Genomic DNA, 12,832 nt, shown 5'->3' with positions numbered 1-12,832 from the left:
GCTGCCGAGTGTGCTCCTGGCTCCCTTTCCTCCTGTCACTTTGTGTGCTCGTCGCTCCCCCCCCCCATTCAGTTGGTCGTGCCAGTTCATTTCAGCGGCGTGCGCCGCGTGACGTCACACCAGAGGCGAGGTCACTAGGTGAGAGAGGGAGGACTCGTCTCTGCGCGGGGAGCCGTGTGTCTGTCGGCGCTTGCAAGAAGGACAAGTCACGAGGAGCCTCCTCAGCCTGCCAGTGCCTAGTCCTACAGTGCCTAGTGCTGTCTGCAAGCAACAGAAGACTGAAGTAGTCAGTGTAAAAAAAGTAAGAAAACACTCCTTAAATAATGAAATTACTGTATTGGGGAGGCGGACTGAGGTGAGGTGACCATCATTTTTTTAATAAATAAATGTCAGTTTAAAAAAAAAAATTGTGTTATTTTTAGCCACGTTCGCCGTCTCTGACTAAAAAAAAAACATTAATCGCAGCCACTGTGCCATCAATTGTCGCCACTGTGTCCATCACATGCAGCCACTGTGCTAACACATGCAGCCACTTGTGCCAACACACGCAGCCACTGTGCCACCATAAATTGTCGCCACTGTGCCCATCAAACGCAGCCACTGTGCCAATCACACGCAGCCACTGTGCCAATCACACGCAGCCACTGTTCCCATCACACGCAGCCACTGTGCAATCAATTGTTGCCCCTTTTCCCAAACGCAGCCACTGTGCCCATCACATGCAGCCACTGTGCCAATCACACGCAGCCACTGTGCCAATCACATGCAGCCACTGTGCCCATCAAACGCAGCCACTGTGCCAATCACACGCAGCCACTGTGCAATCAATTGTCGCCACTGTTCCCAAACGCAGCCACTGTGCCAATCACACGCAGCCACTGTGCCCATCAAATGCAGCCACTGTGCCCATCAAACGCAGCCACTGTGCCAATCACACGCAGCCACTGTGCCAATAACATGCAGCCACTCTGCCCATCAAACGCAGCCACTGTGCCAATCACACGCAGCCACTGTGCCCATCAAACACAGCCACTGTGCCATCACATGCAGCCACTGTGCCAACACACGCAGTCACTGTGCCATCAATTGTTGCCACTGTGCCCATCACATGCAGCCACTGTGCCAATCACATGCAGCCATTGTTTAATCAATTGTTATTGATTAAACAGTGGCTGCCTGTCCCCAGCCTCTGTCCCCCTCCTGTGTCATGTCCCCAGCGTCTGTCCCCCTCCTGTGCCATGTCCCCAGCCCCTGTCCCCCTCCTGTGTCATGTCCCCAGCGTCTGTCCCCTTCCTGTGCCATGTCCCCAGCCTCTGTCCCCCTCCTGTGTCATGTCCCCAGCGTCTGTCCCCCTCCTGTGTCATGTCCCCAGCCTCTGTCCCCCTCCTGTGTCATGTCCCCAGCGTCTGTCCCCCTCCTGTGTCATGTCCCCAGCGTATGTCCCCCTCCTGTGTCATGTCCCCAGCGTCTGTCCCCCTCCTGTGTCATGTCCCCAGCGTATGTCCCCCTCCTGTGTCATGTCCCCAGCCTCTGTCCCCCTCCTGTGTCATGTCCCCAGCCTCTGTCCCCCTCCTGTGTCATGTCCCCAGCCTCTGTCCCCCGCGTCTGTCCCCCTCCTGTGTCATGTCCCCAGCCTCTGTCCCCCTCCTGTGCCATGTCCCCAGCCTCTGTCCCCCTCCTGTGTCATGTCCCCAGCCTCTGTCCCCCTCCTGTGCCATGTCCCCAGCCTCTGTCCCCCTCCTGTGCCATGTCCCCAGCCTCTGTCCCCCTCCTGTGCCATGTCCCCAGCCTCTGTCCCCCTCCTGTGTCATGTCCCCAGCCTCTGTCCCCCTCCTGTGCCATGTCCCCAGCCTCTGTCCTCCTCCTGTGCCATGTCCCCAGCCTCTGTCCCCCTCCTGTGTCATGTCCCCAGCCTCTGTCCCCCTCCTGTGTCATGTCCCCAGCCTCTGTCCCCCGCGTCTGTCCCCCTCCTGTGCCATGTCCCCAGCCTCTGTCCCCCTCCTGTGCCATGTCTCCAGCCTCTGTCCCCCTCCTGTGTCATGTCCCCAGCCTCTGTCCCCCTCCTGTGCCATGTCCCCAGCCTCTGTCCCCCTCCTGTGCCATGTCCCCAGCCTCTGTCCCCCTCCTGTGTCATGTCCCCAGCCTCTGTCCCCCTCCTGTGTCATGTCCCCAGCCTCTGTCCCCCTCCTGTGTCATGTCCCCAGCCTCTGTCCCCCTCCTGTGTCATGTCCCCAGCCTCTGTCCCCCTCCTGTGTCATGTCCCCAGCCTCTGTCCCCCTCCTGTGCCATGTCCCCAGCCTCTGTCCCCCTCCTGTGCCATGTCTATAACAAGTACTCGTACCAGTTGTCCAACAATGATATTTACTGCTTTTTATAAAGAAATACAATTGATTTTATGCAGTATTGAGTTTAGCCTTTTGGCCCGGCCCTCCAAAATATTTTTAGTTTCTCATGTGGCCCCATCGAAAAAATAATTGCCCACCCCTGATTTAGAGGGTGTGTGATTGGTGGTGTGTTTAGAGTAGTTTGTTTAATTTAGTGTTTTTTTTTACTTTTTTCCCCATTTTTTTGTATATTTGACAATTTGTGTACTGCTGCTTTTATTTGACATTTTTGTGTTGTCTGATATTTTTATTTATTTTTTCATTAAAAAAACAAACAAACACAACATAAATAAATCTAATGAGGAAGTAGAACAAAAAGTGTTCCAGGGAGGATGAAAGGAACCTCTGAAACCCTCGGCAACCACTTAAATAAACATCAAAAACCATGCTTTATACATCCAATGGATGAACAGTTGGAGGGCGATCGCGTTTGCAGGTAGAAGAAAAAGCCGAACGATGAGAGTAGGCCTTGTTTATAGACATATGAAAGAAAAGCCGGGGAATCTCCCAGAGGTACCGGAACAATTAGACCGCTGAAGGTTATATTCTGTAAATACCGTTCTGATTTCTGGAAACTTACCCCGGGGGTGGAATTACATGTTCAGTGAGGATCCCTCCAGGTCCGATTTCCTCTCTCTGATGTGAAAATCCTTCGGCGCCCCATTTAGAAGATAAATGCTTTGCCGTCTGCACAGCCATTTTGGCCCGTGGTTCAGGAAGTAGATTATTTTTCTAGCAGAAGGTAATTACTTAGAGCCTGCTGACAAGAAATCCGCGACTTATTGGCAGGTGGAGTCATTACGGTGGGATGAAGGATAACAGACGCGTGTAATACACACGATGTGCACGGGACACGGCCAAATATGACATTGAGCTATGAGGTGACAGGGCCAACTGGATAGACGGCCACAAGGAGCCGTTATATCCGTACATAAGGTCTCGTGATGGGGTTGGACGGGACAGGCTCTGGACAAATGCGAGATTTGAGGGGTGCAGGTCCGAGGGGTCAAGCCACAAAGGCAAAATAAAGATACATAGAATGGCCGACAAAGGCAAAATATAGACCCATAGGAGGCCCCACAAAGGCAAAATAAAGACCCATAGGGTGGCCTATAAAGGCCCATAGAATAGCCCACAAAGATAAGATAAAGACTCATAGGATGGTCCACAAAGGCAAAATAAAGACCCTTAAAATGGCCCACAAAAGCAAAATATAGACCTATAGGATGGTCCACAAAGGCAAAATAAAGACCCATAGGGTGGCCTACAAAGGCAAAATCAAAGCCCATAGGATAGCCCACAACGGCAAAATAAAGACTCATAGGATGGTCCACAAAGGCAAAATAAAGACCCATAGGGTGGCCTACAAAGGCAAAATAAAGGTCCATAGGATGGCACACAAAAGCAAAATAAAGACTCCTAGCATGGCCCACAAAGGCAAACTAAAGACTGATAGGATGGCGCACAAAAACAACAACAAAAAAGACCCATAGGATGGCTCACAAAGGCAAAATAAAGACCCATAGATAAGCCAACAAAGGCAAACTAAAGACTCTTAGGACAGCCCACCAAGGCAAAATAAAGACCCATAAAATGGCCCACAAAGACAAAATAAAGATCCATAGGATGACCCACAAAGGCAAAATAAAGGCATATAGAATGTCCCACAAAAGCAAAATAAAGACCCGTAGGATGGCCCACAAAGGCAAAATGAAGACCCATAGGATGGCACACAAAAGCAAAATATAGACCTATAGGTTGGTCCACAAAGGCAAAATAAAGACCCATAGGGTGGCCTACAAAAAGTAAAATAAAGGCCCATAGGATGGCACACAAAAGCAAAATAAAGACCCATAGGATGGCCCGCAAAGGCAAAATAAAGACCCATAGGATGGCCCACAAAAAGCAAAATATAGACCCATAGGATGGTCCACAAAGGCAAAATAAAGACCCATAGGGTGGCCTACAAAAAGTAAAATAAAGGCCCATAGGATGGCACACAAAAGCAAAATAAAGACCCATAGGATGGCCCGCAAAGGCAAAATAAAGACCCATAGGATGGCCCACAAAAAGCAAAATATAGACCCATAGGATGGTCTACAAAGGCAAAATAAAGACCCATAGGGTGGCCTATAAAGGCCCGAATAGCCCACAAAGTTAAAATAAAGACTCTATAGGATGGCCTATAGAATATCCCACAAAGGCAAAATAAAGACCCCTAGGATGGCCCACAAAAGCAAAATAAAGACTCCTAGGATGGCCCACAAAGGCAAAATATAGACTCATAGGATGGTCCACAAAGGCAAAATGAAGACCCATAGGATGGTCCACAAAGGCAAAATAAAGACCCAAAGATAAGCCAACAAAGGCAAAATAAAGACTCCTAGGATAGCACACAAAAGCAAAATAAAGACCCATAGGATGGCCCACAAAGGCAAAATAAAGACCCATAGGATGACCCACAAAGGCAAAATAAAGGCCTATAGAATGGCCCACAAAAGCAAAATAAAAACTCATAGGATGTCCCGTGTGAAGGGAGGGCCTGTGGAACCCAGAATCCCTTAGAAAGGTTGGGGAAACCCTTGTTTCAGCACCCCATGCACCTCTTTTGTCTAAGTCACCCTGTGCCATCCTGGCACAGCGTGACTGAGAAAATATGTATTGGATTACTTAAAATATGACATTAACCACTTAAGACCCGGACCTTTAGGCAGCTAAAGGACCCGGCCAGGTTTTGCGATTCGGCACTGCGTCGCTTTAACAGACAATTGCGCGGTCGTGCGACGTGGCTCCCAAACAAAATTAGCGTCCTTTTTTCCCCCACAAATAGAGCTTTCTTTTGGTGGTATTTGATCACCTCTGCGGTTTTTAGTTTTTTGTGCGATAAACAAAAATAGAGCGACAATTTTGAAAAAAAATGCAATATTTTTTACTTTTTGCTATAATAAATATCCCCCAAAAATATATAAAAAAACATTTTTTTTTTCCTCAGTTTAGGCCGATACGTATTCTTCTACTTATTTTTGGTAAAAAAAATCGCAATAAGCGTTTATCGGTTGGTTTGCGCAAAATTTATAGTGTTTACAAAATAGGGGATAGTTTTATTGCATTTTGTATAATTTTTTTTTTTTTACTACTAATGGCGGCAATCGGCAATTTTTTCATGACTGCGACATTATGGCGGACACTTTGGACAATTTTGACACATTTTTGGGACCATTGTCATTTTCACAGCAAAAAATGCAATTAAAATGCACTGATTACTGTGAAAATGACAATTGCAGTTTGGGAGTTAACCACAAGGGGGCGCTGAAGGGGTTATGTATGACCTTATATGTGTTTCTAACTGTAGGGGGGTGTGGCTGTAGGTGTGACGTCATCGATTGTGTATCCCTATAAAAGGGAACACACGATCGATGACGCCGCCACAGTGAAGAACGGGGAAGCTGTGTTTACATACAGCTCTCCCCGTTTTTCAGCTCCAGGGACCGGTCGCGCGCCCACGGCTGGGTAGTAGCACAGGACGTACCTGTACGTGCATGTGCCCAGCCGTGCCATTCTGCCGACGTTAATGTGCAGGAGGCGGTCCTTAAGTGGTTAATATTTATCCACAATATCTCCCAGGATATATGTAAAGTCTATTCTTGGTTTGTTTGATTCTGAACTCAACATGTTAGTTGATAGAGCTGATCACATTGGCCTCTGTATAATGTAGGAGATGGGCCGACTCCTCCTATTGTGAGAAGGTGTCCTGTGTTTATACTTATGATAATGTATAATCCACTGTGTGAAGCTCGGTGACAAGTCTGACCTGTAGTGAAATCCTGATTAATCATAACAATGCTCAGGAGGGCACAGAGTCACATTGGCTACTTTAACCACTTGCCGACCTCCTCATGTAGACATACGTCAGCAGAATGGCACGGACAGGCACATGTACGTACCTGTACGTCCTCTGCTTGACGTGGGTCGGGGGTCCGATCGGGACCCCCCCCCCGCTACATGCGGCGGTCGATAAGCCTCGGGGAGCGATCCGGGACGAGGGCGCGGCTATTCGTTTATAGCCGCTCCGTCGCGATCGCTCCCCGGAGCTGAAGAACGGGGAGAGCCGTATGTAAACACGGCTTCCCCGTGCTTCACTGTGGCGGCGCATCGATCGGGTGATCCCTTTTATAGGGAGACTCGATCGATGACGTCAGTCCTACAGCCACACCCCCCTACACTTGGTGAACCCTAACTTCTACAGCGCCCCCCTGTGGTTAACTCCCAAACTGCAACTGTCATTTTCACAATAAAGAATGCAATTTAAATGCAGTTTTTGCTGTGAAAATGACAATGGTCCCAAAAATGTGTCAAAATTGTCCGAAGTGTCCGCCATAATGTCGCAGTCACGAAAAAAATCGCTGATCGCCGCCATTAGTAGTAAAAAAAATAAAAAAAATAAAAATGCAATAAAACTATCCCCTATTTTGTAAACGCTATAAATTTTGCGCAAACCAACCGATAAACGATTATTGGGATTTTTTTTACCAAAAATAGGTAGAAGAATACGTATCGGCCTAAACTGAGGGAAAAAAAATGTTATATATGTTTTTGGGGGATATTTATTATAGCAAAAAGTAAAAAATATTGCATTTTTTTCAAAATTGTCGCTCTATTTTTGTTTATAGTGCAAAAAAGTGATCAAATACCACCAAAAGAAAGCTCTATTTGTGGGGAAAAAAGGACGCCAATTTTGTTTGGGAGCCACGTCGCACGACCGCGCAATTGTCGGTTAAAGCGACGCAGTCCCGAACTGTAAAAACCCCTTGGGTCTTTAGGCAGCATATTGGTCCGGGGCTTAAGTGGTTAAGTAATTAGTTAATTAACTCATGTTACTTTATGTATCTGGTTACAGGTGTATTGTTAGAGTAATATGAGTAGGAGGGGGGGGGGGGGACCTACTCTTCTACTGTATAAAAGACATATTTTGGTTCTAATAAACAGTCCATGTTCAGCAAGGAAACAAGTATTGTCTTGTTTGTAGTTGTCAGCGGTTGGAATGTCTGATATCTATATTCAGACTGTGAGAAAGTGGTATATGACGAAAGCACTCAAGCGGAGTGTGGGACGTTTTGTTACAGCCCACAAAAGCAAAATAAAGACCCATGCAGCTACCATGACAGAGGGTCAGTGGTGAGAGAACGTCCGTAAGAAATAATCCTGTGTATATGCAAATTTTTCAAGGAATATCTTGTAAGTTTTCCCATATTGGGGCTATTTTAATAAATATCCATTCAGAGAGCCCTATGAGGTCTATTTTATGATTGCATGTTACTACGGAGCCGCGTATCGGATGAATGGCAGAGCGGAGGTCCTGGTGTGAAGGAAGAGACCTTTATACGAGAGACCATTATCTGCATCCATTTGGAATCACCCGTCAGGTTGCTGAATCGTGAGAGCCGCCGTTCTGGTGTGGAGGAGAGAAACCATAGAGGAGTGAAAGAAAGACCATTTCTGAGTTCATTTAACTCAATTTTGAGGTGAGCAGGCATTGAAGGTGTACGCAATTAACCAAAAAATTTTACCCCCTTCCTGACCAAAGCACTTTTTGCGATACGGCACTGCGCCGCTTTATCTGACAATTGCGCGGTCGTGCGACGTGGCACCCCCAAAAAAATTGACGCCCTGTTTTTTTTCCACAAATAGAGCTGTTTTTTGGTGGTATTTAGTGGTATTGTTTTTTATAAACAAAAAAAGGAGCGACAATTTTGAAATTTTGAAAAAAAAAAACTTTTTTTACTTTTTTCTATAATAAATATCCCCAAAAATATATAAAAACAGATTTTTAACTCAGTTTAGGCCGATACGTATTTTTCTACATATTTTTGGTAAAAAAAAAAATCGCAATAAGCATTTATTGATTGGTTTGCGCAAAAGTTATAGCGTTTACAAAATAAGGGATAGATTTATGGCATTTTTATTTATTTACATTTTTTTACTAGTAATGGCGGCGATCTTTTTATTGTGACCGTGACATTGCGGCGGACATATCAGACACTTTTGACCCGTTTTTGGGACCATTCACATTTATACAGCGATTAGTGCTATAAAACTGCACCGATTACTGTGTTAATGTGACTGGCAGGGGTTAACACTAGGGGGCTAGGAAGGGGTTAAATATGTTCCCTAGTAAGTGATTCTAACTCACAAGGGGAGGGGACCGATGTGTGTTCCTCTGTACTGGGAACACACATCGGTAGACATGTGCACAGCAAAAATTTTCGTTTATTTCTGTTTCGTTTCTGTTCGTTTATCGTGATTCGTAACGAGTCGTAATTTCGTAAGACGTTAGTTATCGTATTCGTACTCTTTAGTATTTTCGTAACACTCTTTTTTCCGTTTTCTGTTTTTTTCTGTTAGTTTATTTTTCGTTGAATCGAGATTCGTATTTTCGTTATATTTTGTATTCTGCCGCGTTCGTATTTTTAAAATGATTTTATTCGTTCCTTCGTTTTTACGTTAGTTTAATTTTCGTTGTTTTGTTATTCGTATTTATATTATATTTTCCATCATGCCGCATTCGTATTTTCGTAAAGAAATATATTTTCGTTGCTTTATGATCATTCGTATTTTCATGTCTAATTTCCTTTGATTGTAAAAACGTACTTTTGTAGATTTTATTGCATTCGTAATTCTGTTAGAATACATTTTACGTTTATTCGACACACTACTCGTCGTAATTTTGTAATTCGGATTTTACTGTGATTGACTTGACTGTCTTAGTTAGCACACACACCCTGTCTAGAATGAAGTCTGACGTAGAAGAAAACTAAAATATGTCAGATATTACAAATACAAATCTAGAAAGTAGATGCACTGCAGTCTAACACAGAAAAAGACACAATGAGCCAGGAGGTAATGAGAAAGAAGCTCATTGGGGGAAGGAACAAACCTCTTCAGAGGAAAGGGACAGCGCTCAGTGGCTATTGGTCAGAAATATTTCAGTACTAACGAAAGCTAATTTACATTATTTTGTATTTTCGTTGTTTTCATTTCAGTTTTCCGAAGATCCGTAATTTATTTTTCGTTAGTTTTGATTTTCGTTTTTTAGTCTTTGTTCGGCATTTCGTTTTCTTTTCGGTCTTCGAATATTAGTAAGTTTGCATTTTCGTTCATTTTGTTTTTCGTAATTATTTTTTTTTTTTGGGTTCGGTATTTTCGTTGTTTCTATGTTTTCGTTTCTTTCTTCTTTCGTATCTTCGTTGTTTTCCATATTCGTTATTTTGAAAATATCGTTATTCGTTATTAATTGCGCTAAACCATTCGTTCATTCGTATGTTAACGAATCAACTAAAATAACGAAAAATGACGGAAAACGTATTCGTAACTTAAAAAATTGCACATGCCTACACATCGGTCTCCTCACCTCTGACAGGACGTGGATCTGTGTGTTTACACACAACAGATCGAAGGTCTTGCCGTGATTGGGGGCAATCGTGGGTGCCCGGCAGACATCGCGGGTGCCTGGCAGACATCGCGGCCGCCGGACACACGCACCGGGTCCCGAGCAATGCGCCGCGTGCACGCCCCCTAGATGGCCAGGAATCCCCGGACGTCATATGACGTCCGCCTGGAGGGACGAGAGGTTCCTGCGGACGTCATATTACAATACGCCGGGCAGGAAGTGGTTAATTATTTTATTCTTTCATTAGTTATGGCGGCGTTCTGCAATTGTTTTTTTCTCGTGACTGCGACACTTTTGACACTATTTTGGGACCATTGTCATTTATACAGCAATCAGTGCTTTTAAAAATGCGCTGATTACTGTGTAAATGACACTGGCATGGAAGAGGTTAAACACTAGGGGGCAATCAAGGGGTTAAGTGTGTCCTAGGTAGTGATTTTAACTGTGGGGGGGATGGGCTAGCTCTGATATGACAGAGATCACTGCTCCCGATGACAGGGAGTTGTAGATCTCTGTCATGTTGCTAGGCAGAACAGGGAAATGCCTTGTTTACATAGGCATCTCCCCGTTCTGCAGCTCCGTGACACGACCGCGGGACACCGGCGGACATTGGGTCCCGCAGGCATGGTCACGGAGCACGTGGCGGGTGCGCGCACATGCGTCCACAATGCTGCGATTTAAAAGGGACATACCTGTATGCCTATTTGTGCAGCCGTGCCAACGTATATCGGCAAGTGGTTAAGGGTGAACAGTTGGAGAACAGAAGAGCACAGAGGTGTTTTGCTTGTTTCTTGCTTCTTTGTCCCAGAGTCAGGCAACTCTTCTTAAAATGATGAGCAAAAAAAGGCCACAAACAAATCAGTATAAGATTAGCTGATAACGCTGGCCACAAGGGACCATGGGTGGAGGGGGATCTGCTTTACATTTTGGAGTAGTAAGGAGATCCAAGGGAGCCCTTTACAATTTAGAATAATGACAACTTTTTTGCCCCTACACAGTGGCGTTGCTAGGGGGTGCTATTGAGGCTATAGACATGAATCTGGGGCCCATAGCCCCAAATCTCTTGCTGCAAGGGTCCCTGTCTAACCAGCAGGCCATGGCCTCTCTGATGCTGGGACGCGGGTGCGGCGGATGGTCAGGCTGCAGGAGGAGAGACGAGCAGGTGGATGACAGAAGCGAGCAGGACTGACGCCCCACATCACCACACTCCTGCCCTCACTCAGAACTAAATGGACCAGTGCTGCCAGCCTGCCACCAATGCAGCGCCAATGCACACTTGGTGGCATTGGCTGGCATGGCAAGTGACAATTTGCAAATAGTGGCAGGCGATCATCCACATCTGATGGAAGGTGACGTGGCAAGTGACAATCCACATCAGGTGGTAGGTGACGGTGGAAAGTGACAATCCACATCTGGTGGCAGGTGACGTAGCAAGTGACAATCCACATCTGGTGGCAGGTGACGTAGCAAGTGACAAGACACATCTGGTGGCAGGTGATGATGGCAAGTGACAATCCACATCAGGTGGTAGGTGATGTGGCAAGTGACAATCCACATCTGGTGGCAGGTGACGTAGCAAGTAAAAGGCACATCCAGTTGCAGGTGATGATGGCAAGTGACAATCCACATCTGGTGGCAGGTGACGTGGCAAGGGACAATCCACATCTGGTGGCAGGTGACGTGGCAAGGGACAATCCACATCTGGTGGCAGGTGATGATGGCAATTGACGAAACACATCAGGTGGCAGGTGATGATGGCAAGTGACAATCCACATCAGGTGGTAGGTGACGTGGCAAGTGACAGTCCACATCTGGTGGCAGGTGACGTGGCAAGTGACAGTCCACATCTGGTGGCAGGTGATGATGGCAAGTGACAATCCACATCAGGTGGTAGGTGACGTAGCAAGTGACAAGACACATCTGGTGGCAGGTGACGTGGCAAGTGACAATCCACATCTGGTGGCAGGTGATGATGGCAAGTGACAATCCACATCTGGTGGCAGGTGATGATGGCAAGTGACAATCCACATCAGGTGGTAGGTGACGTGGCAAGTGACAATCCACATCTGGTGGCAGGTGACGGGGCAAGTGACAATCCACATCTGGTGGCAGGTGACGTGGCAAGTGACAATCCACATCTGGTGGCAGGTGATGATGGCAAGTGACAATCCACATCAGGTGGTAGGTGACGTGGCAAGTGACAATCCACATCTGGTGGCAGGTGACGGGGCAAGTGACAATCCACATCTGGTGGCAGGTGATGATGGCAATTGACAATCCACATCAGGTGGCAGGTGATGATGGCAAGCGACAATCCACATCTGGTGGCAGGTGACGGGGCAAGTGACAATCCACATCAGGTGGCAGGTGATGATGGCAAGTGACAATCCACATCTGGTGGCAGGTGACGTGGCAAGTGACAATCCACATCTGGTGGCAGATGATGATGGCAAGTGACAATCCACATCTGGTGGCAGGTGATGATGGCAATTGACAATCCACATCAGGTGGCAGGTGATGATGGCACGTGACAATCCACATCAGGTGGCTGGTGACGTGACAATGTGCAAATGGTGGCAGGTGACATGACAATGTGCAAATGGTGGCAGGTGACATGACAATGTGCAAATGGTGGCAGGTGATGTGGCAAGTGACAATCCACATCAGGTGGCTGGTCACGTGACAATGTGCAAATGGTGGCAGGTGACATGACAATGTGCAAATGGTGGCAGGTGTTGTGGCAAGTGACTATCCACATCAGGTGGCAGGTGACGTGACAATGTGCAAATGGTGGCAGGTGACATGGCTAGTGACAATCCAGATCTGTGGCATGCGACGGTGGCAAGTGACAATCTACATCTGGGTCCAGACAACAGTGGCAAGTGACAATCCACATCTGGTGGCAGGTGACGGTGGCAAGCTGCATCTGTTGGCAGGAGATGTGGCAAGTGACATGCCCAGGGCTCCCACCGATTCTGCATTATGGTGAGTTGAACCATTT

This window comes from Rana temporaria, chromosome 5, assembly GCF_905171775.1.
Source record: "Rana temporaria chromosome 5, aRanTem1.1, whole genome shotgun sequence".
Taxonomy (NCBI): Eukaryota; Metazoa; Chordata; class Amphibia; order Anura; family Ranidae; genus Rana; species Rana temporaria.
Note: the sequence above shows the minus strand (reverse complement) of the source record.